The 27,696-nt window shown below is 38.8% G+C and overlaps 2 long non-coding RNA genes across 2 annotated transcripts; both read left to right on the top strand.

Moving 5' to 3' along the window:
• The first annotated feature begins 15,153 nt into the window (after positions 1–15,153).
• Positions 15,154–19,507, top strand: LOC125264125. The gene is made up of 3 exons (XR_007183988.1): positions 15,154–15,416; positions 15,539–15,628; positions 18,569–19,507. It is a non-coding gene; the product is annotated as an uncharacterized LOC125264125 (long non-coding RNA).
• A 3,572-nt stretch (positions 19,508–23,079) lies between these two features.
• On the top strand, positions 23,080–27,447 carry LOC125264124. The gene is made up of 3 exons (XR_007183987.1): positions 23,080–23,297; positions 27,059–27,157; positions 27,325–27,447. It is a non-coding gene; the product is annotated as an uncharacterized LOC125264124 (long non-coding RNA).
• The last annotated feature ends 249 nt before the right edge of the window (positions 27,448–27,696 follow it).

Here is a 27,696-nt window from a genome sequence, read left to right as displayed (position 1 = left end):
TCATGAATGCTGGTTTATTTGAGAGTGCCATTGTCAGATTTAAATCATAGGCTGGGTGTGTGTGTGTGTCATGCTAACTCCATTTGTCTTAAGTATGGAGATTAATGACACTGGATATGTCATCTAGATGTTCCCACATGGTGTCAAGCTGATGAAAGGCTGATGGAAGAGTTGAGACATGGTGTGTGTGTGTGTGTGTGTGTATATAAAAGAGACATAGTTTCTGCTGTCTCAGCTGTCTGTTGTAACCACAGACCCAGCTGACTCAAATATCCCCTGCGGTCCCCCAACCTCAGTTGGTGACACACAACACACCTTTTTGATTTCCTCACCTCAAGTGGATTATCAGCCAGGAAGTGTGTTTGTGTCTATTGATTTATTCTGGTGGTTTGAGCTGGTTTCATTAAGGGTGTGATTTCAGCATATGTCTCTGTCTCATCTGCTCCTAGTTTCTGATTCTCTAGAAGTAAAATGAATCCTGCCTAGAGAAATGAAACTTTCTCACACTTTCTTTGCCCATAAGCCTAGCTATTAATGTTTGCCCATGGTAGCTCTTTGGTAAATGTGTCATGAAATTGCTTTGCTTTTTAGAAGAGTCATCCATACAACTCTACACTTTGTCTGTACGTCTGATAACCAGAGCCCCACCTCCTATTAATGTGATTTTAACCAAGGGGGGGCACGTGGATTTGCATTTGGCCTGAATACATTGTCTATGCTGATTTAAGTGGGGAATCTGTTCAATTTTGCGGAGTTAAATGTGGTACAATGTTTTAAACTGCCTAGGCCTATTGCCAACTAGTAGAATAACCAAAATTAGGCATATTAAAATAACTTGCAAGTATAAAAGATGGTTGTAATTCTGTGGAAATGTATGGTTTTCTATAGTCACAGAATCCATGTCTATGTGGTAGTCATTGCATGCGCTCCAAAACATTGCGTGGTGAAGCTCATTTAGGCAATGTGAGTTCGACTCCAGCTTTTAATTGCATCCCACCTCTTCCCTCTGTTTCCTCTCTTAATGCACACCTAGAACTATATTAGTTTCAACAATTGTTTATAAGCACACACTGCAATTGTCATCTGCTTTTAATGCCCAAGCTGGATTCTGATTGGCTGTCAATGGTTTGTAGTTCATCATCTGGGAAAAAAAAAAAAAAATTCTAAAAGTGATTCTAATGATATACCAATTTATCGTTATTGTTAAAGCTGTGGTGTGGACACAATTCTCATAGAATTAGAATATTATTAAAAAGCTACAGTTATTGTCCTTGATGTGAATGGGCCTTTTCTGTTTTTTTTTTTTTTTTATGGCAGAACAGTAAAGTAAACTTTACTTTAAAGTAAACTTAACCTTTACTCTTTCCATATACCTTCTGTTCTCTGACGGGGAGCTTTTAAACTCCCACATCAACATTTCACATCAGCATGAGCTGCTAATGTGGGCGCTCCTGTCTGAATACACCATACTGGATGATGAACTTGGTCTTGCTGTTGGCAAAGGAGTGTCAGCAACAGATTTTATGATTCAGCTCTGGACCGATGTACCAGCCTGTTAAATGAGCTGCCGGCTTTGTGCGTTATGGCAGTAGATCAAATGAGAGTTATTGATTTGCGTTAATCTCTCCAGATTTCTGTTGTCTTCCTCAGAGGATGACGGACTGACTGCTCTATATTTCCCTGCCCGGCCAGTCGGGCGTCTGCATTATCCACCCTGTCCAAAAGCCCTTTTAGAATTTCAAACCCAAACTAATTCAGTTCCTGTGAATTCTGTTTAAACTCGACTGACGGAGCGCCTTTTAGCATTTGTGAAGCCAGTTCTTTTCTTTTCTCTTTTGGTTGCTTCAGTTTCCTCCTTCGGTCTCTCTAAACCTTACCTTTCTTAGCTGGCAGCCCTGAGTTTGATGTTCTCCTCGGAAAGAGTGCTTCAGAGGATGAAGGAGAGGGAGTGATACACTCCAAATCCCAACATACTGATTTTCCTGCAGGCTCTCGTTCTGCTCTCGCTCACTCTCATCTTCCCTTTCATTTCTTTTGCTCTGATCTGAAAAAGCTGTACATTGACAAGGTATGTTTTTATTTTCTTCTTTTTTTTTTTTTTTTGTTTCTTCCTAGTTTCACTCTTAATAAGGGAGCCGCTGAATAGGTGGAGATTAAAGGGCTATCCTGTTGAGTGGCACTGCTGAAGAGGAAGACAGAGAGAGAAAAGAGGCTCTGTCGAGAGGGGGAGATAGAGAAGGGCTTCTCTATGAGAGCGATCAGCGATTTGATACAATCCTCCACTCTTTTCTCTCCTCTGAAGAGCTTTCATCAGGCCTGCACACAAGTGCCCTCTCCACTCAGGCCTCAAATTAGTCCAGGCTTACTGAGCCAGATGAAATGGTAACCTCACTCATCCTCCGCTGCAGTCTCTCTCCTCCTGCGTGACGAGCGTGCTCAGGAATCTTTCCTGCGGCTCTTCAGGAGACTCCTACTGAACTGAAGGAGAACTCTGTGTGAGAAGATTAGTTTCATCTGTCTGATTAGACACTGAGAGGGCAGTTTAGTGTGTATGTGACGTTAGTTGAGTTACTTGCTGAGGCCGAGGTAGTTAGTGCGTGATTAAAACTTAAAGGATTAGTTCACCCAAAAATGAAAATTCTGTCATTAATTACTCACCTCATGTCATTCCAAACCGGTAAGACCTTTGTTCATCTTTGGAACACAAATTGAGATATTTTTGATGAAATCTGAGAGCTTTCTGTTCCTCCATAGACAGCAATTTAATTACCACTATTAAGGTCCAGAAAGGTACTAAAGACATCGTTAAAATAGTCCACGTGACTACAGTGGTTTAACCCTAATTTTATGAAGCGACAAAAAAACTTTTTGTGTGCAAAAAAAAAATAAAAAAATAACGACTTTATTCAACAGTCCCTTCTCTCCCCTGTCAATCTCCTTACTCAGGTGACACAGTAAACACAGTGCAGAGCTTCCGGGTTCTACATCAGAAGAACCTGCAAAATCCCATAGATTTTTGTCAGTACATCCATGAAATTTACATGAAATGTTAAGTTATGTGTTGCCACAACATCCCAACATAAATGCTCCCGATAAAATATTTGTTATTAAAGCATCAACATTCACAAACCACAGTTAGTTTTAACAGAAAAGTAAGCTGCTGCGTGCATGGTTTGGTATGGCAGAATGCGCGCAAAGAGCGCTCCCTTTATAATGACTAAAAAGCTGACATCTCAGTTCATTGTGATCTCACAAAGCTCTGTTATGACACAATGGATATATGAACAATGAATTTCATAATGTCTACACTTCATGTGTTATAACAATAGGATTCGTGAGCGTGCAAATTTCAGCACTGCATAAAAACTCTGTGTTTTGAGCGGTGAGAGGATTCTAACATAAACACCTCTGATTGGCCATTGCGTCTCACAAATCAATGTCTGTGATTGGCTACGTTGCTCAACACTGCAAACACGTGTTATAAATAGAATCTCGCATATGATTGCGACTGTAAATCGTTTTTATTTTATATGAGTTGTTCTTGTTGCTTTTGTGCAATATATGAATAACAATTTATTAGTTTTTATATATTTTATGTTTAGATATTTCTATTTTGTGGGAGTCCCACGAATCATTTTACTTTCCCGCAACCCGCACACATGAGCGTCTTACCGTCCATGCCCGGATGTGCCCATCAAATCTTTTCCCGCGCTGCACTCTGTTGCATTGGTTCCCGCGGGATTGCAGGTCTCTAGCCTCCACTGTGCTTACTGCGTCAACTGCGTAAGGATAATGACAGGGAAGAGAAGAGATCGTTGAATAAAGTAGTTATTTTTGTTTTGTTTTTGCGCACAAAAAGTATTCTCGTCACTTCATAAAATTAAGGTTGAACCACTGCAGTCACGTCGACTATTTTACGATGTCTTTAGTACCTTTCTGGCCCTTGACAGTGGTAATTTGCTGTCTATTCAGAGTCAGAGAGTTTTTATATTTCATCAAAATGTCTTAAAGGGATAGTTCACCCAAAAATGAAAATTTGATGTTTATCTGCTTACCCCCAGCACATCCAAGATGTAGGTGACTTTGTTTCTTCAGTAGAACACAAATGATGATTTTTAACTGCAACCGCTGCCGTCTGTCAGTGGTATAATGCAAGTCAGCGGGAACTTGGACTATAAGAGTAAATAAAACACGACAGACAAATCCAAATTAAACCCTGCGGCTCGTGACGACACATTGATGTCCTAAGACACGAAACGATCGGTTTGTGCGAGAAACCGAACAGTATTTATATCATTTTTTACCTCTAATACACCACTATGTCCAACGGCATTCATCACTCGATTCGTTTGGTCTGATCGCGCTCTGACAGCAGCAGTGATGTCTCGCGCATATACTTCAATGAGAGCGAGACATCACTGCCGTTGTCAGAGTGCGATATATACCACTGACAGAGGGCAGCGGTTGCAGTTAAAAATCATCATTTGTGTTCTACTGAATAAACAAAGACACCTACATCTTGGATGCTCTGGGGGTAAGCAGATAAACATCAAATTTTCATTTTTGGGTGAACTATCCCTTTAATTTGTCTTCTGATGGTTTGGAACGACATGAGAGTAATTAATGACAGAATTTTTGGGTGAACTAACCCTTTATACATGACAATCTCACCACATCTCTTCGAGTTCAGTGTTACGTTTGTTCAGTCTGAGACATTATAGCAGAAACAGACCACTTCACTTCCTTTTGTTCTCTAAGAATGTTTTTTTTAAAGAAGTCTTTGTTCACCAAGGCTGCATATATTTGGTCAAACATGCAGTACAAACAGTAAAATTGGAGGGGAAAAAAATATGATCACAATTTAGTTTCTGCCATTTCATCGAAGGATCTTGTAAATATCCTATTGTACCCTATAGTTACATCCATCATGGAGTTCTGACAGACTGGACAGAAGAGGTAACGGAAACAGGAAGTGATTATTATGAAGTTAATCATCAGGTATGTCCATAATGGTCATTAACCTGTTGGAAGTGGAAATTTATAACTTTAGCAATTAGACAGGATTAAGGGAACACTTCCTGCAGTGGTCATTAGAAGTGTAATAGCTCAATCTTTCTGCTAAGGTCATTTAGCAGGAGCACCAACAAACCATTCATTTCTTGAACGGCCTGCCCTGAACAATTTTGTGGCCCATCTCTCTGACAAAAATCAGATGTAATAACCACAGGAGGCGAGTGCACGCTGTTCCGCACAGATGGACCGATAAAGTTGGGAGGGTTTCCCCTTAATCCTTATTCAGACAATGTTTTTGAAGCGGTTTTGTGCTACGCTGTGACATTAATCTCCTTTTCTTTGGTTTTTAACACTGCAGAGCTTATGCTATCATCACACATTTTGCCAATGATTTATCATTGCTGCACATGCAGTTCATATCTTAATTTTTACAATGATAAATGTCCGTCATGTACCAACATTTTAGGGTGTTGAGAAATGATGATGTATCGGTGCTGCTTTAATTGTTAATATCCTGTTTTGGCAGAGCAAGTGAAGCAGCCATCTTCAGAATGATTCACAGCAGATATGAAAGATTTGCACCATGCTGAGAAGGTGACTGTTTGAGGAAATATTTTATTTGCACATAAATTACATTACATATGCAGTGATACATCACACAAAGAGTGGGATATGAGCATTGGATGATGATTTATATTCTGTGATGAGTGTATGTGTTGTGTAGGAGAGTGTGACAGCCACAGATCATCTCAGCGCAGTTGGGTTCTTTCTCTGAAACGCCACCTGAAGTGACTTTGATGCTGGTTTTCATCAGAAGAGTGTGAGCTTCCTCTGACATATTCCCCTGCCCTGTGTGTGTGTGTGTGTGTGTGTGTGTGTGTGTGCTCTAATGAAGAGGGCTTCACACTGGCATGATTGCAGCTGCTACTGGTTAATTCTGAGGCGAAAAGGGCTGTTAATGGGCTCAGTAAAGCAAATAATTGGGACAAATAAGTAATTAAGAGATTGGGAAGGGTGAGATTAAATCTAAAGGACCTTTAATTTAACATGATTATGAAGTTCTCCTTTAGCTCCTCAATCAGACGGAGCAGAACTGAAATGAGCTCTTACTGCTAATGATTTCCTGTGGATACTGGTGCACTGAGGGCAGTTGCCAATGCTGCCTCAAAAATGCCATTAAATCCTTAAAGAGAGATGTTTTTATATTCATGAGCAGCATGTTGCAGTGTTGTTCTTGAAGACCTCAGCCTCAGTAGTCCAAGTAAAGCATGACCTGTTTGTCTCATGCTGATTGAATGAATGTCAGAGCCATTGGGGCGTCAGTGGTCGTGCTCTTGAGGTATGCTGTGAATGACGCTGCCATGTGAGATAGACTACTGCGACTAAATAAATAGTCATAATGAGAATAATTAGAGAGTTGATGATAATGACATTGAGAGAGTGAGAACAGATGGGACTGGTTGTAATTCATACCTCTTGACACCATAAGCCTTTTTCTTCCTAATCTGATGAGATATTTTTTCCGCCTCTGTCCCTGATCTCTGCCGTGACTGAGCTGACCCACCTACGCACACATTTCACAATGCTAATATGTTCTCACATCGGGCTAACAGCGCACACAGGAGCAGATGGTGATGTTTATGTGTGTGAGAGAGAGACGCAGTTGGTGGTTGGTGCACAACTGCTTCTGTCAGTAAATACTCTCCACCTTCACGCCATTTATAAGCTTGACTGTGTATTACTTTTCATTACCCAGGCTTACGTGCAGATGAATGCATTTTGTTTTGTGTAACATAATGCAAAGTTGCTTTTGATGAGCACAGTTTAGTAATGGATTATTCTGCTTCATTAACAAAACTGTAAACAAAGAGCAAGGCCTAAATTACATAGTTTTTACATAACTGTAAAACTGAAATTGTAAAATCTGTAATATTTATTGTGAGAAGTGCTCTATAAATTATTTTGAATTGAAATTAAAATGTTTATCTTCAGGCTTAGATATAACATTATTCCAATAGTGGGTAGAAAAAATATATTAATTATTTGCCTTCTCTTTAAAACAGCAACAATATAAAAGCTGATTATTTAATTTTGCATTATTTCTCACAAAGTATAAATAGGTCTTTACTACATAATTGAGGACATTTGACCCTCACAAGTATAGCCACACACACACACGCACACACACATACACTTACCTGTCCAGATGCACACTTAAGATTATATTCCAACAATCACTTAAACACACATGGAGTTTCACAGAAGTATTAAATTCCAGTATCTTGATTTTGATATATATGTTAAAGAATGATCAAATATATCATTCGCCTTCTGTTAAAGACCTAGAGACTTAGGCCCTGTTTTACTCCTGGTATTAAGATGCATTTTGGTTGATCAGATCACAGTCTAAAACGTTTTAAAGGGTTAGTTCATCCAAAAATGAAAATTCTGTCATTAATTACTCACCCTCGCGTCATTCCACACCCATGACTTTGTTCATCTTCAGAACACAAATTAAGATATTTTTGATGAAATCCGAGAGGTCTCTGACTCCTCCATAGACAGCAATTTAACCTTTAACAATTTAAGTTCCAGAAAGTAGTGTTGTTGTACTTGAGACCAGTCTTAAGACCAGTTTTTGAAGGTCTTGTCTTGGTCTCAGACTAAAAGGACTCTTTTTTTTTTTTTTCAAGACCAGTCAAGACCACAACTGCGGGGATATCGCTAAATTGCAGTTGTTCATTAATTTGACTGGATGTAAAACTTCCTGTGTCAAATGCAATCAATAACTTATTTCTAATTTCATTTATTTTGTTACTGTTGTGCCAGGTCAGAAATCAACAAGGGATTGTCAGAAATATCACCAAAATTAATAAAAATGCCCTCAAAATTCAAGATATGTTTGCAAAAAAGTACTTGTATAAGATCTTGACATTATATTATAGCATATGATATAATTAAGCAATTTCACAAGAAAGAGGATTGTTTTCACAAATATGAGCACAACTGCAAATGTGATATTGATTTTTTTTTTTTTTTTTTTTTTTACAAATGTTAAATAAACAAATTTTTTATTTTTAAAACATTAATCTCAACATTATTTATGCATTTGTAATTGTACAAATTCAGATGCAACTTCTGTTCCACCTCTGCAGTGTAAAGATGAATTTTGTTGTTAGTGATTTCAATTGATTGGTAACGGCTCTATATAGTGTCTTATTATTCTAACTGTAATTATTGATCAAAAATAAGACATTTCCCAGGCAGTAAATGTGGATCTTTCAGATGAATTTGAGGAGTGCTAGTCTGGTCTTGGTCTTGTCTTGGTCTCAACCCCCCCAAAGTCTTGGTCTTGTCTTGGTCTCGACACACACTGGTCTTGGTCTCGACTTGGTCTCGGTTTAGGAGGTCTTGACTTCAACACTACCAGAAAGGTACTAAAGACATTGTGAAAATAGTCAATATGACTGCAGTGGTTCAACCTTAATTTTATCTGTCTATGGACGAGTCAGATACCTCTCCGATTTCATCAAAAATATCTTAATTTGTGTTCCAAACATGAACGAAGGTCTTATGGGTGTGGAACGACATGAGGATGAGTACTTAATGATAAAAATTTTTTTGGTTGAACTAACCCTTTAAGCTTGTCCACTTTCGACCACTTCCAGAGGTAGTCGAAAACACATTTGACCGGATTGCTTTCGTAGTGTATAGACCACCCATGTGGTCAAATGTGTTCGAACAGCCACAAAAGACCGCCTACTCTCTGCATACTGACTTAATGCGTAATTATAGGATTTAAACTTTGTGTACTGAAGGCCAAAGTTTGGTTTGAAGATGAAAACTTACCATGCACAATGTTCTCTCACCATTCCTGATTTCTAACACACACTCACAGTGTTTGGCATGGTCTTGCGGATTTCAGAGCAGAAACAAAAGCTGCTGCTCTCCGTGTATTTTTCCTGTGTCTCTGGCACATTCATATCAAAATTGTGCATGCTTATTTTGTCATTTCAATCGAAAGATCAGAAAACACACATACATTTACCCGCCCATAGACCCTCACCTCAAAGAAATCAGGACAGAAGTGGTTAAAAGTCAACAAAAAAAGGTGTAAACGTGTAGGTCTCTGTCTCGACTACTCGACAAAACGCATCTTAATACCAGGTGTAAACAGGGCCTTAGTCATCTTATCCATGAAAGCTATGAAAAAGAAGTGCATCCCTCTTCTGTTGATTTGACTATTGATGACCCACAGGGTAAATGGTACATCCAGTAAGTATCATTAACATATAGACCCTATCCCTGGTTATATGGAACCGTATGTGTCGGACACAACATGCCACTGTACAGTCAGCTTGCCTTTTTTCCCTGTTTAACCAAGTCTGTGTGTTCAGTGAAATCTATCACCATGGAGATTCCTCCTTTCTGCACCTAACAAGCCAAGGAAATCATGCAATATGTTTTGCTTTAATATCCCATTTCTTGACTTGATGTGCCTATTGCACAGCATGACATCTTTCCCATCCGTTCCTAACAACATTACCAACAGGAGAGGGAGGAGATGGCAGAGAGGGGAATGAAATGGAGAGATTGAAAGAGTGAACAAGGCAAAGGTTAAACCAAACGTTTTATTAAAAAATGCATATTAAAATAAAAGACAGTTTTTACCTATCCAGTTTAAGTGGTGAAACCGATTTGTAATGGACCACAAAATTAACCACTATAAACATTTAATTGCATAGTGTAATATTTTCAATAATGGAAAACAGATGGGAGACAGTTCTTTAGTTCTGATGACAGCAGTTAATCCCACCATAAACAGAATTATGTGGAGAATAAAATTACTGTTTTGATCGCTTTGGCAGGGTTTAATGCAAGCCAAATGTCAATTTAAATATGGGCAGTTTTACACATTTGATGTTATTATACTTCATTAATGATTTTATGATATAATATTAACAAATACCAATTTTTACTTTTAATATTAAAGTTTCAAAATATTGGCTGGCTTCATTATCATAAGTACATACAGAATGTGCTGAGTGTATGTAAATAAACCAGGCAGAACAAGTGTGAAATGTGTGTTCCAGAAAGTGAGGGATGGATATTTCTGTCTCTGTTCTGTTGTCACTCTGTTATCAGGCCGAAGTATTTTCTTGCTAATGCTAGCAGTGTGTAAGTGTGTGCTTTTTGCTTCATGCATGTGTGTTAACAGGAAATCCCAGGAAGAGATAATGAGCGTGAAGCTGCAGTGGTCAGGGCACAGGACCTGTGCCAGCCCCAGACTGCATGTCCTCTATGGGTTGGCAGAGGCGAGTGAGTGGGTTCTGTCTGTCCCTGGCACAGCAGGATGGCTGCTTTGCCACCATGTTGGGCATATTGTCTGTCTCATTTGATCAGTGTAATCCACTGATCAGTGGTGGAGATAGAGAATGGGAGAGGAGGGTGTCTGGATGTGAGAATGCTTGTGCTGGATCTGGAGATTGAGGGGAGTTGCGGGTTTTGTTTTGCTTTCAGCAGCTAGCTTCCATTTATTTTCAAACGGTCTTCCATGAAACTTTTACAAAAAATAAAATATGACTCATAGTTTAAATGTGGTAAAGTATGTGTTAGCTAATGAATAATTTGTCTCTATTTTCCTTGTATTATTTTCTTAAAGGTTTATTTCTCCCACAAACAAAAAATTCTGTCATCGTTTGCTCACCCTCAAGTGTTCCAAATCTGACTTTCTTTCTTCTGTAGAACACAAAAGAAGATATTTTGATGAATTTTTCTACTGTTTTTTTGTCCATACCATGAAAACAATATTGGATACCATTATTGTACAAACAAAAAACGGTGAGTAAATGATGACGAAATTGTCATTTTTCGGTGATCTATCTCTTTAATAATTGCCAAAGCATTCGTTAACATTGCATTGCTCTCTCACACTCTAACACACACCATCCCGCTTACAGCTGCATGTTTTTTTTTCTTTCTTTATATCCTTTATTTAATTTCTAAGCTTCTGTACTGGTGTAAGCTTGTTCTGTTTCTGTTTTAAAGCTTCCTCTCTCACATTAAGTCTCTCTGTGGAGTGCTTTGGAGGGGTTTAATGATACAGCAGTTTGATATGTAAACACAGCAACAGCTGCTTAGTGACATGAAGTTGAAGTCTCACTCACTTCTGCCTCGTTAATGTCTCCAATAGTATCAAATGAGGCCAGTGAGGAGATGCATTGACACTAGTCACGTGGTATCAAAGCAGATTTACCTCATATGTTTTTTTAGTTGACATATTTTGTTGCCATATATTGGTAAGGATAGATTGGGGGTGTTGGGTACGATATAAAGTTGTATTTTTGTTATCTGTTCTAGAGAACATAAATTCTACATTAACAAAACATTTGGCTGGCTCTAAAAATAACTGCCATTTTGAACATTATTGTTGCTCCCATTTATTTTTCTATAAGGAGCCAGTCATCTCAGATTTCTGCAGTGTACTTGCGCACACGCACACACACACCCACCAACCACTGGTTTCATTCTTTGAGGTCCATAAAAATGCTCTAAAAATGTATGAACTCTCTCTCAATCTTTTGATCTCTCTCTGTCTCTTTTTCTGTCCAGCTCTGTCTCTCAGACTCAAATGAAAAGTTGATGACTCAGTATTTCAGAAGTTGGGCTGACCAAAGTTCATTAAGGTCATCTTGAAAATTGTAAGGTTCAAAAACCTTTCAGATGGATCTCTTTGAAAACTAAATCACAACATAATCATATTTTCCCGTAAAAGCCCCTATAGGAGCCCTCGCAGAAAGTATGTCTCTATTGCCTGGCCGGAACAAAAACAGCCATTTTTTCTTAATGGACTGAAAGGTGAAGCATGGTTCTCCTCCATACTCAATCTAAGAGCCTAGTGTTTCAGAAAAGCCACTCTTTGCTAATAATGGGACCATAGTTGAGGATTTCTCAAAGCATGAGATGCATGAGATGAGTGCTACAGTGTTTCTCATACGCAAACATATTTGTCTTTTTGATGGCTTTTGATGGAAATTATGTCTACATATAATGTTGTTCCCCAAAGCTTTTGGACTACAAAAGCCTTGAGACTACATCTATATGCCTATGTGTGCAAACTTGTAAAGTTATGGTGTCATTGTTTAACAACGCCCTAATTGCGAAGACCTAGTCTGTCCAACTGTTGCCATGGGAGATCGTGACCTCATGTCCTGAGGGGCTATGAGTGGTGTCTGAGTGCTGGTGGAGTTTGGAGAGGAGCTAATGAGAGATCCTGTCTGCCTGCTGTTCCACTGAGCTCCCAATTAATCAACGACTCCCTCTCTCGCTCTCTTTTCCCGTCTGGAGGGGTGTACTACTGATACTTTTCCCCTATTGTTGTGTAAGCCTGTGTCCGCGTGTGTGTGTGTGTGTAGCTCTGTTTGGGAGGCAGCCATTACCGAGAACAAAAGACATTAATTGGCAGTTAGAGCTTAATGAGGCGGGAGAGGAAATTAACAGAGCTCGTCAACAGAAACAAATCAAATCCTCCACTGAATTGATGCGGAGAGTCGCTGCCACTAAGCATCCAATGCTACAATAAAGAACGGCTCATCTTTGACTCCAACTTTTTCCATTCTCATCGCCCTGCTTTGCAATTCATGGCAAAACTGAGACTGTAACAGAATTACGGAGAGAAAAAAAAATGAAATAACAATGAGGAAATGGTTCCCTATTACATCTCCTTGTTCCTGGATTTCAGCAGGATTGTGATTAAGGAATCAAGCCTGTCTGCATTAGCATGTGAATAGACCGGGTCCTGAGAGCTCAGCCAGAGCCAGGAAGGAGATTGGGAGGATATTTAGCGTCTATTCAGAGTGCAACAAAGGCAAGGCACCCAGGCGGACAGACAGCACAGGCCTCGGGTTGATTAGGTGGTGGGAAGCTATTCTTACAGATCAGACTCAAGTAGTATTTTGTCTAATGCTAGCTTAAATCTCGAACAATCCCTCTCAGAAGACATGTACATGTGAAATCCACAGAGAATTGAGGTTTTTGAGGCTTAGGGAATTTTATTTTTTCTTATTTTGTTTTAAAATGTTTTTTTAAGTGGTCATTTAATTGTGGAAATGTTTTCCTACAGTTTCTGTATTCTGTAGACGTGGGTGTGTTATTTTTCTACTTCATTGTGTCTTTATACAATTAAGCTGCCTCAGTTTGATGAGTCAACCAAATATATATTGAAAGGTCATTTAATCTGATTGTGTCCGTTTAAGTGGGTGTCTGAATGTCTGAGAGCAGTTGTAATTATTTAGAGGGATTTAGGTGGCTGTGGTAAGGAAGCAGTGGGGTGGGTGGGTGTGTGTGTGCGCGAGAGAGACTCCAGAAATAAAGAGGTGACTTTAGACTTAGCAATCTATTATATTATCAATCAATTAATTTAATTTATTTATTTATTTGGTTGGCCAACAACAAGTGGAATTGTTTTTGACCTTTTTTATGGATTAACTCTCCAGTTCATGTATCACACATTCTGGGGTTTCACTCTCCGTGTTACCAGTCCAGACCTTTAACCACTGTGCCCACAATATTGGTCTGTAAATAATTCAAGTTTCCTTTCCATAATGCTCTGTTTCCAGTCTTGTTATCCAAGCCTGTTATCCTGCCATATGTCTCAGTTGACTGAGTATTGATCAGTCACTTGCTACATAATTAAAAATGTCTGTTCAAAAATAACCTCAAGTAGTACATAATCTCAATATTTTTAATGTGTGATTTATGACCGAAAAGAAAGAAGCAAACTTACTGTGCTATCTTCAGTGGCCTATTGGTCTAAAATACTTTTCAAAAGCTGAGCTGGATCCTCATAAGACCTGGAGCTCTCTCAACTGATTTCACATTCACTGTGTTCCTTAAGTCCCCCTGTAATCAATAATTTTGTCCCTTAATACTCATCTTTGATCACCAAAATGACATGTTTAAAAAAAAAAATTCCTGTGGAAAAAAAATCATGACTTAAAATAGCTTGAATGTAACTCTACACCCTTGCTTCATTTAGTATACGTGGATTCATGAATATGCTAATACGCTACACCGGATGCGAGCGGCGTGACGCAACTGGTCAAAGGACAATAAAACCCATTATAATCAGTGAAATTGTCTACACTTGATGCAGCATGGAGCGACGTGACAAGAAATTCCCAACAGTAAATGGATTCCCTATTCTATTTCTCATGTAGTGCTTTGCAACGGTTAGTTTGTCGCGATCAGTGTAGACAGCTGTTGCGTTGCGGCGCGATGTGACAAAAGTCGCATCTGTTGTAGACATGGTGTCAGAGTTCCACTCGGTCAACTTTACTGTAGTAAATGCTGCACAATGGCAAGTGAAAATACTGGTTTAATACATCCATATATGTTTGAACCGGAAACTGATTCAGAAGAACAGCGGACACATAACGGAAATTAATATGATTAGCCTTTTGCTTGACTGTGTTATCCAACCGCTAATAATGTGTTGCTAATTTACACAAACCATGTTCCCGTTCTTCATCTCAGAGTCGGACAGCTGTCTTCTGAAAATCAGCATCCTTACAAAGGCTTTGAACAACTCAGATCAGTGGAGAAAGGCATAACATAGCAATACACATCATACACCCGCTACATTGCTAAATCTACCTGATTTTTCATATCAACAGAAAAACATACCCAGATAACCTGGCTTCTCTTGAGACTGCCCTGCTTCACAGCATAGTAATGATATGCTAAAGCCGTTGGAGTTGACGTGATTGGTTACGAAGTAGTTTGTGACGTCACAAACACCAGCGATTTCAAACCGTGTTTTTGAGACTGTCTTAAGATCACTGCAGTTTTAAAGAGAAAATACTCAGCAATGGTGTTGACTTATGAATGTGCACATGGTTTGTCTTAAAGCATATTAAAATCACCACATAGACATATAAACATTAAATACTTGATTTTCACCACAGGAGGACTTTAAGACCAGGGAATTAATTTTCAGTGCTATGAGTAAGAGGAGTGGAGTGGAGACAGAAAGAAAGAAAGAGAGTATATGACGGCTTATGTAAAAATCTTCAAGGCATTAAGTTTCTTCTTAGGTTTCTTCACATATGCTGTGGTCGGATTTTGGTTGAAAAACATATATTTAAATATGACAATGTGCTTTTCAGTTCAGTCGGTAACCTCAAAATGATGTCTGAAATGGACTAAGCTATCACTCAAGTTCAGCAAATACAAGCAAGAGCGAACTTGATAAGTAAATTTAGCAAATTCCACATAAAACAATACTTCCCAGACAGGAGTGGAAATGATATCGTTCCCTGTGTCTCTCTCTGATTTTATATCAGGATGAACCCTAGGGGGTATCCGGTTGATCCTAGACTCCTCAGCCTCTACATTGATCCCAGGTCAGTAAGTACTGCTGTCGTCTTTTTACTTTGATCCTAGATCAGGCTTGCTCACAGATCTATAATGTGTGTGTGTGTGTGTGTGTGTGTGTGTGTGTGTGTGAATATACACCATTTTACAGGTGCTGTCTGCATTCATAACCAAGCTCTTCCTGTAATCCTGGATTACCAGAGTGCTCCAGTCTCTGATATCATGTGGATGTTGCTAAGAGGTATGAAGTGCCTTTCCCCTTGCAGAAAAGCAAAAAAAAAAAAAAAAAAAATCTTAAGTGGATGAAGTCAAGGGAGAGCTTCATATATCTGACTCATGTGGTAATTGCCTGGACTTTTAATGCAAATAAATAAATAAATAAATAAAAAAATTAAAAATAAAGATGCTTTCACAGAGAGGGGAACAGGCATTAATTACTGACGCCATCAAACCTTTAATATTAAAGGTATAGTTCACCCAAAAAGAAAAATGTTGTCATTATTCACTCACACTCATATTGGTCCAAAATCTTCTTTAGAGCACAAAATAATATATTTTGAATAACATTTCTTAAAATATATATGTATATATATATTTTATGTTCCACAGAAAAAGAAAATCATACAGCTTTAGAACAACATATGCGGGTGAATAAATGATATTAGAATTGTCATTTTTGAGTGTACTATCCTTTTAGGTACATTTACATGCACTTTAAATGTTTGATCTTAGCTGGACTAAAGCAGTAATGTGTAGTAATACTTCAAATATTTGATTATGCGTTGTGTCATGACTGTAGATTAACTGCACAAAAACCAAATCTCAATTGTGCATGCTAACACACTGACAGCTTTAAAATCGACAAAGCGGTGTGAACTTTGCTGTTAGCTCAATCTGAATATATCTTGAGTCTGAGAAGCAGGACCTCTAGGGAGAGCAGTGGGTCCTGTAAGTGCACTTCTTGTTCTAACAAGCGTTCCATCTGTTGGGATCTACAGCTACATCTCTGCTTTTACTCCCTAGAGACCCGAGAGAGTGAGAGACCAAAACACAGTGAGAAGAAAGGAAAGAAAGAACATGTTATTATGAGTCCCTCTGAGTGTAAACAATGGCCCTTTGTTCAGAATAGCGTATCTAGTATATCCTTGTACACATGGTTTCAGTGTCAGACATACAAACGTATGTGTTGTCAAGGTGTTGCTGGGATTCTAATTGGTGTGTTTGTGGCAGAAAACACAGGGATAATTATTAGGTGCTTTCAGTTCCCTCTCAGGGTTTGTCAGTTATTGCTCTCGCCATCTGCTCAATGTGGTTGCACAAACACGCATAAAAGCACACATACGCACACACCTGCTCCCCACAGTCCCAGAATGCCAGCGCGTGTAACCCAGGTGTGACTCACATGTAATGCCTTTGAGAATCTTGATGACCTATAGCATGTCTGTCTGACACCTCCTCTTACTCTTCTCTTTGTCCTTCCCCTTTTGTCCTGCCCACATTCACAGGTGGAAAAGAAAGAGTGTTTATCTAATAGTGAAGCTATTTCTTGGGTGGGGTGTTAGGTGACCAGATGCATTGTGGGTATGTGTTGTGTTCGTCTATGCCAATGTGTGCATCGGGAACTCCCTGGGTGCCACTGTTTCAAACGCTCAAGTCAGACAATACCACACACCTGTCTTACACCATTTTCTTCGTTCTCACTAGATTCAAACACACCCACTAGGTGCAAGGGGAGCGGAGGTGAGAGACGACAAGAGACGACAGATAATTACAGTCCGTCCCCCATTTATACTCGAATTTATGGTTGATGATGCTACTGCTCTGCATTTAAAAATATAACACACTTGACTGGTCTCTTTCTGAGCCAAGGTCACAATGCTGCTCGTTTAAAGCACAAGAGAGAATTTCTCTAGATATTGAAGGTAAAAAATGGAAAACTGTATTTATTTGCTCAGCCTCATGCCATTCCAAACCTGTGTGACTTTATTTCTTATTCGGAACACAAAAACATGAACATCAATGTGGTCCAACACTGTTTTGGACCCTGATCAGTTTCATTGTATCTGTAAAAATATATTCTTTGTTCCACAGAAGAAAGACATAAAAGTTAATAAATAATGACAGAATTTTAATCTTTGCATGAACTATTCATTTAAAGGCCCCAATATACTGATGGCGAAGTTCTGTTTTTGTTCTTCGCTTAGGGGTAAAAAGGAGTTTGAAATACGTGACCAGTAATATACTGTTAGTGAACATCCTGACGCCACCCACAATGCTGAGAGTAGCGTTTTGAATATATAAATATGTCCTGCTCACTGTCTTTTCAACAACAAAATAAACACACAAATGACAGCGGTTAAGAAAGCATCTGATCATAACAATGTGCATATGTTTGCACCAGCTTTGCAATTCAGTATAACGGTAAAGTCACATCACGTTTATTTATATAGCAGGTTATACAATAGATCGTTTTTAAGCAGCTTTACAGTATTAAACATAAAAAAACAATGTCAGCGTCTCTTTCAATTAGAATTACAACTTCAGTTTCTACTGAAATCAACAAAAGAAAATGAAACGGAGAAGATTTCCATGTCAAAGAAGGCGCAGTCTCAGAGCCACACCTACCTATTACATCATCGCCATGGAGCAATGGTAGTTCGATGGTGTTTAACAGCAAGAGCAAACTTTTCCAGAAAGTTTGCATTGGCAAGCTGTTTTGAACTCCCGAAACAAACACAAAACTAACTTTGTTTTGGCCTGATTGTGTTTGAAATGACGTCACACCAGTTTGTTCGATTTTGCTTAAAGTATATTGCGGCCCTAAGGGTGATGTTCTTCCTCTTTCACCTCAAAACACTAAATTGCTTCGACATCCTAACAAAACAATTATGGCAACAGCTCTTTCTTTAGGCTGCTGGAGCACAAACACACTCTAAATACAATATAGATACAAAAACACTGTGGACTAGACAAAATCTGTCCCAATTTCTAGCAAATCTAGCAAAATAAATGCTGATCCTTGTTTAAAACTATATTAAAGAGTGTTCAAGAGAAACCACGGCTGCTCCAGCATTACACTTCAGATTACTAATCAAATTTTCACACCTGCATTTGATGATTTTCTCATGGCTCTTTGCTTAGTGTTGACTTTAATATGTTAACTTATTTCATCATCTTCCAGATCTGATTCCTGCGTATACCAGAATGAAGAATGATATGACAAGATTTATTGCTTTCATCCTAATCTGTGTGAAGTAATCTGTTTGGGGATGTAATTCACATGGTATGTCTTTTGACTTGGATTAGCACATTCTATCCTCTTAGCAAACAGCTCAGTGAAGTTATCAATGACATAGAGGTCCCCAAGAGCCGGGAGAATCCATCCAGCCAAAACCACCCAGCTAATTCTCATTCGCTCTAATCTTCCCAAATCGCAACCTCTGAGTATCTCATAAAAGACATCACAAAGAGTGCTCAGGATTATTCTGGGGTCACAAATTGACTCCGCTGTCCTAAATGCTTGTCAATTAGATATAAAGTCTCAAAGAATAACTGAGTGCTCCTATAATCAGTGGCAAGAAAATTAGCCATTTAAATGAGTCTCTGTAATTCAGCACATCCCTGTGTTTTCACTTTGAAACTGGAGTTTATTTACATAGACTTTCATTAATCAGTCTCAGATTCCTTTGTTATGTGCGATTATGAATATAGCCTGCAGATTTCTGATTTGATTATTGATCATTTTTGTTCTGTTTGTTTTATAGGCCGCCAGTACTCCATCAATCATGCTGTTCTAGGATCTGTCTCTCTGTGTGAGAATGAGTGAATTATTCCCTTTAATACTACATGCATTTGGAACAAATAAACGTCTGCGTCTGATCCTGTCGGTTGTGCTCTGTTTCTCAAGCGATTTATCCCAGTTCATGTCTGCTGTCACACACTCACAAAGCTCCCCTACTTCACTACAATCCCATTTCATCAAATAACTCTACAAAAAAAAAATCCACAAATCGCATAAATCCTTGACTCTCTATTCCTGATCCTCACGGATTCTTTATAATTTAATAAACAGGATTAAAGTCATCTGCTGAAGCAGTGTAGCCTTGTTTCATTTTTCTGTTTTAACTTCCGCTCTCTCTCTCTTTCTCTCTCTGTGTGTGTGTGTGTATATTATTAAACCCTGTAAGATTACAGTGGCCTAATCTTCATGAACACATGTTGAGAAAAATAAAAGCAGTTTTATTTGGGGAAACTGTTTAAAAAAAAAGGAAAAAGTTTAGCAGTAAATACTCTCTTTCTCCCTTTTTAATAATAAAATGGAAAAATTACATCTGTGGATGTACTATTGTACTAGTCTATTTCTGGCTTAGCTGTATATTTAGAGACATAATTTCATCAAATGTCCCCACAAGAATAAAAAGGGTTCATAAAAAGACTTCATAAAGGGAATAACTTTTATTCACATTTAGAACATTTTTACTGTTAGTGTTAGTGTTTGGGTTAGGATAGGACTAGTAATTATAATTAACTTGATTTAAGAACAATATACGGAAAGTCTCCATTTAGAAGGCTTGTTAAATGCGTGTGCATGTCTGATTTATGCTTTCTCAATACTGGGAAAAATGTGAGCAATCATTTCTGAGGTTCTACGTGTGACCTAATCTTTGATCCAGGCAAACAAATCCACCTGTTCAAATGGAGATTTCACAAGAAGTATATTCATTTCTCTTTTCACTTCACTCTCTCTCCCTCTCTGTGTATGTGAGATGCAGGGATTTGTGTTGGCTGTTCTTAGAGAGATGAGGGTGAAAATATGAAGCTTAGCTGTAAATCCCAATCTCAGCTTTCTTATCCTGAGGAACAGAAATGTGTAGGCTATGTTGGAATGTAGTTTTTTCCCCTTTTGTGAGCATTTCATTCAAACCCTGAGTCATCTCTCTGTCTTTTCACATGTCTATTTAAAGTGCCATAACATCAGCTGGCACATATTTTTACGGGGTATTACAAAAATTAAGATTAAAAGCTTTTAAATACATTTGCAACATAAAATATGCGTAGCCTATTTGGTGTCTCAGATTATTGCACGGTTGCCAAAAGGCAACTGAACAGAAACTGTAGTATTGGTGTGTGCAATTGCAAAAGTTTTATTTTATTGATCGACCATTTGCTATTGACCAATCCCACTTTAGCAAATGCGGTTTAATCTTATACTGAGTAATATAAAGTCAGCATGAAATGGAAATTGCAATCCCTTTTGCTTAAGGCATGACGTATTGAATAGTCCACTGCTTCTGGATCCAAGCCTTTACTCCATTTCAAGTGAGAGTACTATATCAACATCCGTTGAACTCTAGCCTATTTATTTAGCAGGGGCGTAGAATTTAGTAGGGACAGGGACGTGTCCCTACCAATATCCAGTAACACTGATTTGTCGCTAGCAATAATTTCGATCAAAAATTAATTTATTTATATATGACCACTGTTGTCCAATTGTGTTTTGTGGTTTTAATGTAGGCTATTACTTATTTTATCTAACCAGGAAACATCTCATTTAGATAAAAAAATCTCTTACAAGACCGTTCTGTGAAAAAAATGCGCAATTCCTGGTACATAAACGGTAAATAGATATAAGTCCCGCCTCCTGAACCCACATCGCTAAACTGATTGGCTTTGTTTTTCTTTCTAATTTGTGAGAGGCCATAGCTACATTTGGTTGTGTGAAGCGGCAAAGCTTCTCCGTCCAAAACCTAGATGCAGTAAGTGAGGGAGAAATCAACAGTTCTATGCACAAAAATATGGGGCAAATCACATATTGATTCTGGGTCAGTCCAGTTTTTTCAATAGCTAAATCACAACCGCAGGAAAAGGCTAGCCACACACATTAAGATTTTAAGCTCAATTTTAAGCATGATTTGCACCCCTGAATGATCGGAGGGGCACGGCCCGATTCAAGGCTTGTCGCAAACAATTTTTTTGTCAGGAAAGTGTTGGCTGTATGGCGTACCAGAGCCATTTGTCGACATATTCTTTATCTTCGGTCGTCATGCATTAAGAATCGGGCTGAACAGATTCTTTCAACATCAAGATGGGTGTCAGACAAGGATGTATTCTGTCCCCTATGCTGTTTCTTGTAGTGATGGACTTATGAGAAAGTCAACAGATTATGTTGGGGCCAGCATCCCTTGGACTGACCATGACCGCTTGGCCGACCTAGACTTTGCGTACGATGTGGCGCTACTTGCGGAAGACGATCCGCAGTTACAAGTAGCCACGACACGCCTGATCCAGGAAACGGTGAAGGTCGGGTTGCGAATTAACGTTGAAAAATCAAAATCCATGCCGGTAGGTCTAGTCAGCCCAATGGGGTGCGTGACTGGCAGCAACACACCCCTTGAGGGCATAAATAGTTTCACGTACCTTGTGCATTGTCTGCAGGAACAGAGACACCGAATCGGACACTCGCAGCAGGATTGGCAAAGTCTCTGCGGTCTTTCGTGGGCTGCAGCCGATGTCAAATTTCGGCTATATGACTGTATCGTTCTGTCAACTGTCCTTGCGAAACCAGCGAAACATGGTTCTATGCAAAAACAAAACAAAAATAATGACTCTATTCAACAATATCTTCTCTTCTCTGTCATTCATGTATGCTGTTTTTGATGCAGCGCTTCCAGGTTCTACATCAGAACACTGGCTCAGTATTGGCCGACGTTGTTCACGCGAGTAGCACGACAGTCAATACAATTATTCCAATTTTGGTAACTTTGACTGGTGACTTTAAGAATTTCTTACATCTGATAAGAAATACATCTGATAATTTGCAATGTTAAAATTTATCTAAATAATATCCAATCAATTTTCACATTTTACTGAAAACCAAAGGTCGAAAGAAAGGGCATGACCTAACAAATCTCTTATGATCGCCCTCTATTGCTTCGCCCTGCTGCACTCAAGTCCCTTTAAGACAAGTAATTTCACTCGGCGGCCATCTTTGAAACGCCTCTCTGGCATCCTGGGCATCCATGCAGCTCCTATCTCTTTGAATGGGGAAACATAAAATTCTCCAAAGCTGTTTGCCAAGCTTTCGATTAAATTTCATATTTGAAATCACCAATGAATTCTGACAACAACTGTCTCATATTTTTTTTTTTCCAAACGCTCGAATCATGACAAAAAATGTATTTTTTAGGCTGGATCAAGCTAATGCGCATGCGCAGACATAAATGCGCGTCTCTTGTGCCTCATTTCGGAGGCGCGCGTCTGTTTCTATAGACCTTATCAGAGCCGTTAAATCTTATGTAGCCCCGCCCCGCCCCTTTTCAGCGCTGCGCTCGTTGTCTTTTGACTTCCGGCTTGTATTTCCACAGCGATCTTATGTATTTATGAATGAACTGCTCATTTTAAAATCTTCCCGTTCTACTGACATTTGTTAAGACACCCGCTTTAAACATTACAATGCTCATAATAACTTTTGTTAACTCTACAACACGTAAATCCACTTCACCAGCTAATTATTCTTCAACAGCGATGCCATAGAAATATACAGGTCTACCGCGAAAACGGAAGTTCAAAGACAATATTCTAAAGATGGCGGCGCGCATGTTTCTCTGGAAAATAAATGCTTCTAACGGCCGCTGCAGTGACGCGATGACTTTATCAATCGGCGATTGGCTCTTATTTTGAAGGCGGGACTTATTCCGCGTTGTCTTTCTCCCATTCAAAACAATACGAGTGACATGTCTTGTGTTATTCAATAGTCTTTGACTCAACATGTCTACTTGGAAAATTGCACTGTTTACTTTGATATAAGCCTACTTCATTCCAATGGAATGTGCGGTAAAGTCCGTTTGCGTTAGCGACAGTAACAGAAGAGTGACGTCTCTCAACAAAAAGATGGCTGAAATGCTCACGAGGTGAGTAACTGAATACCGAACAACACAATCGTATTGTTAGGTGTGTACTGTGTATGCGCTATCAATATCATAGCCCAGGACACCGACACCCTAACGTTCACACCTTCGTGCTTTCTTTCCCCTCTTCGTCCTTTACATAAATACACACAGCGCTCCCCTTCCTCCCCCAACGGTGTACTCTGTGCACTCAGGTGCATGGTGATGGCAGTAATGAACTCCCAGGTAGATGTACACACTCCACTGCTTCTTCCCAGACGGAACGCCAAAACAAATCTTGTCATAATTAGCTGTAATCCTGCTCATTACCGCTGGCTTAATTAGCCTATTAATAACACATCCTGGGAGAGCTTGTTTGCTGCACAGGCAAATGTTTGTTCCTAAATTAGCAAACAAGGAAACAACAGCATTGTTCAAACACAGGCACTCTGACAATGCAAATCAGCCAGGATTAATAGTAGTCAATGGCAGGGCTTATCTATGTGTGTGTATGTGAGTGTGGATCCTGTGCCCCAGCCTCAGGCTGCAGAGGAAGATAAAATTTAGTGCCCTCTGAAAACCTGTGTGCACAATGATAGATTTCATTGTAGCCTATGCACATAGAAAATGAAGATAAATTAGATGTATTTCACTGCTTATGAAGCACAAGTCGCAATCAAAGCTTTTAAGCTCAAGCATCTCTTGTTGCACGATTGTGATCACAATAAGCTCAGGCCATCTCCAGTTTCATTCTAATGTCCCCTCTGTGATCAGCATCAACTTTGACCTCTTATCAGTTGCAGATTGAGAGGCGCTCTTGGATGAGTAAGATAAAGTGGTAAGAGCTTCTGATAGTGCTGATAGATGTTCAGAGCCCCTATCAGGTGTCCACTCCGTCCAGTCAAACACACTAACTCCGGTTCAGTAGAGAGCAGCAGCCATGTTAAAGTGTATACACATAAGGAGCATGAATAAAATATCTTACTGACACTGTTAGCCTACATCACTGCAACAAGACACATCCACTATCTGGGTTTTTCATTAAGAAATTAGCTGCCCTTTGGCCCTTCTGTTTACCCACAACCCCTTTCACCCTGAGCTGAGATCATCTCTGTGGTCTCCCATGTTGCAATTAAGACTCAAATTTAGATGGAGCCACTGGTTTTAGCTCAGCATGAAATGGTAGCACACAAATATCATGTTGGGTTGGCTGGTGTTTCTCTGCGTGCTCAAAAAAAAAAAAAAAAACACTTTCCTCATCAATATTTTACAGCACATTAAAAACAGCATGTACTTCACTCTTCACTGCACTAGGATTCCTTTCTTTTTCTATCCAGGGATGCTTTGCCTTGCGTTTTAACATTGTACTGTGTGTGTGTGTGTGTGTGTGTGTGTGTGTGTGTGTGTGTGTGTGTGTGTGTGTGTGTGTGTGTGTTTGACAAGGCATTGTTAAATGACACGGAAAAGCAGTGGTTTTGGCATTCGCTCTGTTATGGGTTGTTTGGGGCAGGTTGTTAAGGGGAATGTGTTATGTCTAATTTAACACCACAATTATGCAGGTTATGTTTCATATAATCCTGAGAGTGTTCTGTCCACTGCTGTGTTTTGGTTCATGTGTTTGCATTGTATGCTTATGCTCATGAAGTGCTGTCAGTGTGTATAATATTGCATTATTTTTGAGCCACAAATGTGTTTTTTAGGTATAGGCATTTTGCCCACTAGTTAGTTATCTGGCATAATTATTCTGCACACTAGTTAGTTAGTTGATAGTTAAGCTCAAATTTTAATTCCGTATTGATGTGAATGCTAGCGTATACAGTATATGCATTCCGTTGTACGTATATAGCAATAAAATAAGTGTACCTCATTTGAAGGGTTAGTTCACCCAAAAAATGAAAATAATGTCATTTATTACTTACCCTCATGTCGTTCTACACCCATAAGATCTTCGTTCATCTTTGGAATACAAATTAAGATATTTTTGATGAAATCTGATGGCTCAGTGAGGCCTCCATTGCCAGCAATGTCACCGAACTTCTCAAGATCCAGAAAGGCACTCAAAACATATTTAAAACAATTCATGTGAGTTCAGTGGTTCTACCTTAATATTAAAGCGACGAGAATACTTTCTGTGTTCTGTGATTCGTAAAGCTTCAAAGCAGTGTTTCGAAATCGGCCATCACTAGATATTTTTGAAAAGTCTTTATTTTGTTTTTTTGGCACACTGAAAGTATTCTCGTCGCTTTATTTATTTTGTGTTCCAAAGATGAACGAAGGTCTTACGGGTGTAGAATGACATGAGGGTGAGTAATAAATGACATTATTTTCATTTTTGGGTGAACTAACCCTTTAACAGTGTACATGAACATAGGCGGTCAACACGTGAACTAGGAACTTAGGTAGTTTAATCTTTGTCAAAGTCCCTTTCAAGGAAAGTCAGTTAACTTGGTGGCCATATTTGCAATGGCCAGCTATTTCGGGCATCCAATACTAACTCATATCTACCTGAATGAGGAAATTCTGAAATTTCAAAAACTGCTCACCACACTCACATTTAAATATTTCAGCTGACATGAACTGTCCCATAAATGTTGTTTCTTATGATCAAATAGCATTATATTTTTTTTGTATATTTCAGGTTGGTCCAGCCAATGCACGTGTGTCTGGACAATGATTATTTCAATGGGAACCGGAATTTCTAACAGCAGCCAGCAGCTGCAGTGATGCTATGACTTTACCAATTGGCGATTGGCTCTTTTATTTAGAAGACGGGACTTATTCAGCCATATTGCGCGTTGCACTTCCATTCATAGTAATAAGAGTGCACTGTCTTGGTATATCTAAAGTCTTTGTTCAGTGTCTGCACCATTATTCTCTAGAAGTTATGAACGATAAAATGTCTTTGTACTTGTTTAAACTAGAGTTCATCTAGTTCACTAGCGTGCATCTCTTAACCCCCCAACACAAGTGCTCATCAATGCTATCTATTATTGTTGCCATCTCCAGTAGTTTGTTGTTGGCCCAGGTCAGTGTTAAAATAATTAGTGTGAAAAAAAAAAAGTAAAAAAAAAAAAAAAAAAAAATCAAGGCACATGTGCAAACTGAGCATACAGATTACGCGTGGTTAGAAAAAATATGGTAGAGCACATACGGTTGGCCGTACTATACTAATGATCATGAAAACTATGTTGCATGCACTGTACACATACTCTAGCGTATGTGTATACCAAAGTATGCTTTGGGCTTTAGGTAGCTAATTGATTGCCTGAATATCTGGTGAAAAAAAAATAAATAAATAATTGCAACACAAAAATAACACCACACTATGAGGCCATCACCTGTGCAGGTGAGATTCAGCTTGCCTGGATTTATAATGCAGCTGGCTTAGGAAAAACATGAAAAAACATAAATGGTTTATTTTATATTAGACTGGTAGATGAATTTAATGCTACTCATGAGTGCATAAATAATTAATAGTGTTTTTCTGTCTCTGTGTTACTCAGATGTAGTGTGTGTGACGTGTGTGTCTATCACCCAGATGTATTAAGTGTGTGAGAGAGTCAGAGTGTTCTGATTACAGAGGGATTATATTTTATAGGCATATTAATCATTCATATGTGGAACTGGAACTTTGCTTGCGTACAACAGCAGTAAATAATCTCTTTGCTGTGGGTGGCTGTGATACAAGATGTGTGTGTGTGAGTGTGTGTGTGCACATGTGGAAATAACACCTGATGAGACAGAGAGTTCTCAGTTTCACTTTCACTAATGGCTAATTTCATTAGGTATTTGTTTCTTGTGGAAAGAAAATGTGGAGCTCATCTGCAGTCCAGATGTTCAGATCTCTTCAGGAGGAGGCAGAGAGTCTTTGGCCATTCAGTCAGGTATACCTGTATTCCACTCACACACCATCTCAATGCTTCAGGCACAAAAAAAAAAAAAAAGACTAAAAAACTTGGCAGTAAGAATAGTGTTTCTTTCCTTCGTCTCTCTGTATTTTCTCTCCTTTCTCACCTGTCTATCTCTCTTTCTCTCTCTCTGATGGAGGAAGAGGGAAATGGAGAAGGAGAGGGAAGGTGTTTGATGATGCTCAGTCAAACTGTCAGCATCCAGCAGGCAGCCATAGGCTGACAGCAGCATTACAAAGACTGAGAGAGACAGTAATGAGAGAAAAGTTTGTTTGCATTGTTATCTTAGTATTATTTATATATTATCATAGTATTTATTAATACAAACCCGATTCCAAAAAAGTTGGGACACTGTACAAATTGTGAATAAAAACAGAATGCAATGATGTGGAAGTTTCAAATTTCAATATTTTTTTCAGAATACAACATAGATGACATATCAAATGTTTAAACTGAGAAAATGTATCATTTTAAGGGAAAAATAAGTTGATTTTAAAATTCATGGCATCAACACA

Source organism: Megalobrama amblycephala, linkage group LG3, assembly GCF_018812025.1.
Source record: "Megalobrama amblycephala isolate DHTTF-2021 linkage group LG3, ASM1881202v1, whole genome shotgun sequence".
Taxonomy (NCBI): Eukaryota; Metazoa; Chordata; class Actinopteri; order Cypriniformes; family Xenocyprididae; genus Megalobrama; species Megalobrama amblycephala.
This window is presented reverse-complemented; position numbering and strand designations above follow the sequence as displayed.